The sequence below is a fragment of the Cryptomeria japonica genome, chromosome 10 (assembly GCF_030272615.1).
Source record: "Cryptomeria japonica chromosome 10, Sugi_1.0, whole genome shotgun sequence".
NCBI classification, from domain to species: domain Eukaryota; kingdom Viridiplantae; phylum Streptophyta; class Pinopsida; order Cupressales; family Cupressaceae; genus Cryptomeria; species Cryptomeria japonica.
Window position 1 is genome coordinate 677,441,143 of NC_081414.1, and position 6,851 is coordinate 677,447,993.

The window sequence follows — 6,851 nt, forward strand, 5'->3', positions numbered from 1 at the left end:
AGGAAAGGACATAAGACTTGGGTAGAATTAAAATTTATTAGAACCCGCTCAAGCCTAGACTTAAAAGGGGCCCCCTCTTGATGACGCATAGACCCTTCTGCTTAAGTGGAAAAAGGCAATGAGAAAAGACCTTGGACAAAAAGAAAGGGACATTTTGAACCTCGAACCTTGAACCGATTTGCAAATGGTTCAACACTGACCTAACGCATTCTCACTTGCTTATAAAAAAATAATACAAAGCCATGACATAAGTAGGAGAAGCAGTTGAACATTAAAATTTGAACCAATAAGGTTCAAGGGTTCAAGTTCAATATGAATTACAATAATGTTCTTGCCTTACCATAAAACAAAGCCGCGAAGAGAAATCCATAAAGCAAGGCTTCATTGGGTCACCAAATTTAGCATGACTTTTATAGGTCCCAACAGAATGGTCTCACCTTCAACCATCCTCATGTCTTCAAATTTTCCTCTAAGGCTTTCTTCCTTAGGCTGCTTGACATGCTCATCACCACCATAAATGGTTTCTAGTGTGTCCCATACATCCTTAGGAGTGTTCTTATCTTGTACATCAATAAACTCAATATCGAACAGGCTGCTAATAAGGGCTTCCATGACTTGCCCATTTTCTTGAATCTCTCTTTTTTGATCATCGGTTAGAGTGCTATTGGGGATTACATAGGAATTCTCAACATAACTCCAACATTGAGCACCCAAACTCTTGATATAAATCTTCATTTTGTCCTTCCATATTTTGAAATTATCCTTATTGAACTTAGGACCTTCCCTCTTCATCATTAAAACAGGATCTTTTGCCTCAAGTGGTTAAGCTTATATCACTGTGGACCTGGAGTTGCTCTGATACCAATTGATGAGTAATGATGAACAAATAATACCTTAATTGGTACTAAGAGGGGGGGATGAATCATTACAAACAAAAACTTTCTCAACACTTTATCATATTAAAATAATGTTGACCGGTTGTCTTCACCACTGAACTTAACTATGGGTATACCTGTTAAACATAGATACTTCAGACAATATTTGACAGACCTTAAATCTTGATGACTACTTCCTGATATAATCAAGCATGACTTGTATCAACAATACTACAATCATTTAGCACTGCATGCATAACTAACTTAATCAATAATTACTCAATCATCACATGAAAACTCACAACCCATAACACAAATTTTTCATGTGGAAACCCAAATGGGAAAAACCACGGTGGGGATGAATACCCACAAGCTTGTTTTGAACTCTTTCGAAGTTTGCTCTATTAGGAGCCTAGACCGGTTAAATACTTTACAATATGGTTTTGTTAGGAACTGATCCTATTAGAGATCACCCGGTTAAGGGATGGCTATAAATTCTGTTAAAGGTTACCTTGCTAGATGATTTAAAGAACTCAATGAACTTAAGTCACCTGGTTAGAGGATTTGCAAAAATCATGTTAAAGCTACCCCGTCAAGGGATTTTCCTTGTGTTGAAATGGTTAGAAGTCAACAAGTAAAGCTTTGATTTGATAACAACACTACTTGCTAAGGCAGATCCTTTTCAGCTCCTCTCCTCTGCAATCACACTCTGGTTTGGCAAGTATCTCAACATGTCGACACAAACACATCATTTGCCAACACAAACAATAACAAACATCATCAACCTTATAGACAACAATTAGGTCAGTAGAATAAACCCTAAACATTTTAGGTTTACAATTACAAGCGGTCCAATCCTGACCATTAGATCCATTGCATAGAATGAAGTGATCTAGAACAGGTCTTAAGTCATTCTGCATCATTCATTCTTCACCGCATCTGGAAATCAGTAACCCATCACACGCACTTCATACACCGCTTAGAACATCACACATTCCCAAGGTAGACATTCAAATGCATTCGATCTTCATGCTCACAAGCACATAGCTGACATGGCACCACGATCTCATCCTTATCTCTTAACTAACTCATCACATAATGTCATCGATTGCACTACATAAGACAAACTAAAAACTCTAGAGCTGAACAAAGTACTAACTGGTAGTCACACTTAGTGAACCCCAACACTTGTCCACTCCATCCCAGTTGACCATAACCGCTTCCAATCTTTATACCAGTTCATATCGGTTCACCTATTGACATCAATGACAACATACATTGTCACCGATTCATCATATGCCAATAGACACAACGTCAAAGCTACTCAAGGTGATACACTCAACCAACAAGATGAATTATGGACTAGACCTCTGGCTTGAAGTAAAAACACCACAATGATGTAAACCAATCTCTAAACTCGATATAGTCAAAAGAGCTAGTGATAATAGTCGCTAAAAACAGGATGTAGATTTGCAATTTAGGATGTGAGACCAAACGTGACAAAATTATTAGCTCTTGATTTGATTTGATTTGATTTGATTTGATGAACATGGAAAAGTTTGATGATTGGATTAAAATATTTGACTTAACTGAAAGATCAATCCCTGACTATAGGAACAAACTATGACAATGATGAGATGGTGATAACGCAAGCTGAAAAAGGATGTAAACTGACAATGGTAATGACGCAAAATTGAAATGATGACCAAGATGATAACTTGAAACTAGGGTGATAAAAAGTGACAATGCAAATCGAGACTTTGGTAGATGATAATAATGATGCTAAAAAATCTGACACAAAGCCTGGTCAACAAGACGCCTAGCTTGAAGACAAAATTTTGGTAGCACAACGAGACAATAAGGAACAACCCACTAAAGGACAGTAATGACTAAGACAGGGTGAAATAAGATGTTTGACAAATTAGATTGATTTTGGCAAAAGATTGTTTGTGAAACAAACACAACAAGCATAAAACTATGATAAATGCATTAACAATCATGTACTTCCTAGGCTAGCAAAGGATAATACTTGTTGAATCCCCTTGCCTAGGATACCACATCCAGTTGGATAGATAGAAATTGGGTAGCACTAGCTCCACTCCATGGCACACACTTCTCGGGAATGCCAAGCTTTCAATTTATAAGGACCCGAGTATCTCAAGAAATTTACTATCTCAAGTTGAAGGGTACATGAGAGGTTTCTTCGATATGCGTGTATCCAAACACCTAAGTCAACAAATAGAAGGTTTTTGACAACTAGAAACAGTTTTGGTTCATAGTGGAAGAACTTTTAAGGTAATCTGGTAGTTATACATGTAGCAGCTAGCTCATTTAAGAGATATCTTGGCCTATAGAACACAAATTTTTACGCATCTACCAAACAAGCACCAAAGGATTTTGACTTTCATCAAGATCGAGAAGGTATTTGCATGTAGATACTATAGGAAACTGTCAGTATAACACAGTGGCACTAGTTGATTATGGTCTTCACTAAAATCATGAATATTTATATATCAGACCGATAGAGTACCACTTGGGTCATTCTCTCTCACTCGGCCTTATTGGCTACTCGGGAGGCAGACCCTTCTACCTAAAAAGTAAAAATTGAGTGTCACTAACACTTTTATCTTGCACCTAGGACCATGAAATCCAGGGGAGAGGATAGTGTGTATTAGCATTAGGTCCACTCACATACACAAGTCTGCCAAACACCAAAGACACTGATTCATTTTAAGTCCAATTCAAAGATTGTTTACTCTAAAAACATCAAACATTCTCCTAATCTACATTTGCAAACAAGTAGTTAGTAGTTTGAGGTATTATTTATGTCTTTGACTAATCGAAACACCTTTGTTGCACTCCACTTTGCCACATTCTATAGTCAGATTATTAGTAATATAGAAAAACCCCAAAAATAGAGACAGATCCAAAATAGAACAACATTAGCATATCCAGTTTAATATGAAATAGTATCTAAACTCGTGCAAAATATTGAACATACTGATGCGAAACACTGTATATAATAATGCAAAATTATGCACATACTAAATGAAACATTGTCTATACTTATGTGAAACACTATCTATACATATGCAAAATATTGTATATACTTATGCGAAACACTTATCTGTGTAAAACTTACAAGTCAGGTCCTGCAAATAAATGGATTAGTTTTTCACAAATCACAGTTAAAAGTATAATCACGTTCGTGGAAGTATGTTGTATTTCTGTATGTAAGATAGGATTCATTGTTGGTATTTAAAATATTTGATTTTCTCCTCTAGTTCATCAATTAGTTGATCTACTCGCAAGGCCCTAACATGTTGTTTCTGTAATTGTATGCGTTCTAGTAGTTGCCAAGATCCTGCATGCTTAATCTTAACACTACGAGCCATATGAGTAAAAAATTGTAAACTTATCTACCTATGATGTATGTGAAACACTAAATAGGCTTATTCAAAATTAAAATTAGACATATGTGACACACTGGTAGGGCATATGTGAAATTTTGACAAGACGTGAAATTATGAGTATACATATGCAAAATTTTGTCAAAACTTATGTGAAAAGCCTTATTTGATACTGCAAATGAAATTTTTTGAGTCTTCAACCACCAAAACATACAATTCAAAAGCACTAAAACAACAACAAAAGATAAAAAAAAATCACCCATGAAGTGGGTCCCATTGAGCGTGCCAGAAATATATGCAGAAAAATGTGAATGTAAATTAGAAAGACTGAAAAGATGAACTAAACAAATCAACAAATACACATTTCGACAACACTCAAGATTAGAACATCAAGAAAGAAGAAAATTGATAAACGAAATAGAAACAATTAAACTGCAAACTCTAGATTATCCTTCAATCTTATAGTTCCCTGATTTGATGTGTGCTTGATGAATGATAGATACTCGATTATGCTCCACGATAGTAAATGCAAGGTGGAAACTAAGCTAAGATGTGATGTAAAATGCTATGCTAAATGGATGTGGATGAGTAAGTAAAAGATGAGTAAATATTTGTGCATTATAAGGTTAAGAAAATGGAAATGGATGAATAATTCTACATTATGATAGTATGAAAATGAAAGTGGATGATCAGTGAAGGAAAATAGGGGTTTAAATAGGCTAGAGGGAGAGATGGAGAGGGGTGAGAGGAATACATGTGTCCTTGAGAAGGGCATGTTTCATGGAAGCAAATGACGTGTCCATAAGAAGGACATGTCTCATTTGAAGGAATGACATGTGTCCCTGAGGACACATGCCCATTTGGGAGTGAAACACCCAATTTGGAAGGTTCTATTCCAAAAGAGATTACAAAATATGATATTCTCATGGTTTAGGAAATTTGGGATATTTTCCCCAAATTTTAGGCAATTTGGTTCCCTTCCAAAATGAGGATATTTCCATGACTTAGGATATTTGGGATATTTTCACCAAATTTTAGGAAATGGTTCCTCCAAAAATGAGGATATTTCCATGGTTCAAGATATTCGGGATATTTTCCCCAAATTTGAGGAAATGGTTCCTCCAAAAATAAGGATATTTCCATGGTTTAAGATATTTGGGATATTTTCCCCAAATTTTAGGAAATGATTCATCCAAAAATGAAGATATTTTCATGCTTTAAGATATTTGGGATATTTTCCCCAAATTTAGGAAATGCACATATATGATGAAGGATGAGGGATGAGGGATAGGTTTGACTAAACCTATGGTTAATTAGGTGGGTTAGGCTAGAGGAAGGGTTAGACAAGGCTTCAAGTTAGGAGACATGTGGGGAAATAGAATTAATTAATTTAATTAATTAGTTCTATGAGGGAATATTAGGAGGAAAGGACAAAAGTGAACTAAATAATCAAATTAGGCATTTGATTTATTTAATAGAAGAAAAGGGTCAAATTTGATTACTTAAATGATTTATGATTGTCAAATAATTAATTAAAAGAGAACTATAGCGTAATTAATAAGATTAATTAGCTAGAAGATGGCAACACGAATTAATTAAATAATTCATAATTATTAAACTAGAGGCACACTTAGGATAGCTAAATTTAATTAATTAAATTAATAAATTTTAGGTGTCTACATCTAGAAAGGGGATGCAGAGAGGAACCTATCATAGAAATCTGTTGAAATTGGATGGACACTAGTGCTAGGCACCCCTATCTAGGAAGGTGTTCAAATGCAAAATATGTACCAAACTAATCTCAAGAGATCCCAACCTTTTTCTTGGTCAAATTTTAGGTCAAATTGCCTAGACTATGGTGCTAGGTTCCCTATCCCTAGAGGTTAGAGGCACTAGGTGCCCTATTCCTTCTATTTTTTGATGAACTGGGTCCCACTGAGTCTATCTCTATGTGTATTGTACTCATGTGTACTTTGTCTAAACCTATAACCTATTTTGGAGCCTATATTTTCACATAAGACATGGTGTTTAGAGTTATACAAGGGTTTTTCTTAGTCAAACCTTGGGTTGGGAATCAACCCTATAGCAATGACGAATACGATAAAAAAAATTTGAATTGAAATTCTTGAATGTAAATGCTCAATTAAAATGATTATGCCTTCAATTGATGATGCAATTCTCTTAAGATAATTCATCCATGTGCTATTACAATAACATGATATGTCATAAAAAAATCCATCATAAAAATATAATTCAAGATGCCTTGTTGTAGCTTGCTTCTCCTTAAACTCAAATCTTCTATTGAATTGGAACAATTGCTCTTGAAGTGAAGGAATGATGTAAGAATGAGATGATAAAATGAATTAGGGATGATGTCTTATATAGGGATCTCAAAGTAAAATCACATTTACATCAACTTAAAACTATCATTTTCACATATCAAAGATAGATTTGGAAATCACAAGACTATCATATTATCATCCTAAAATTTTAGCCAAAAAGCTTCCAATAATGGGGTTAACTGACATCATCTCGACAAAATAGGCACAAATTTTTTAGGTCACAA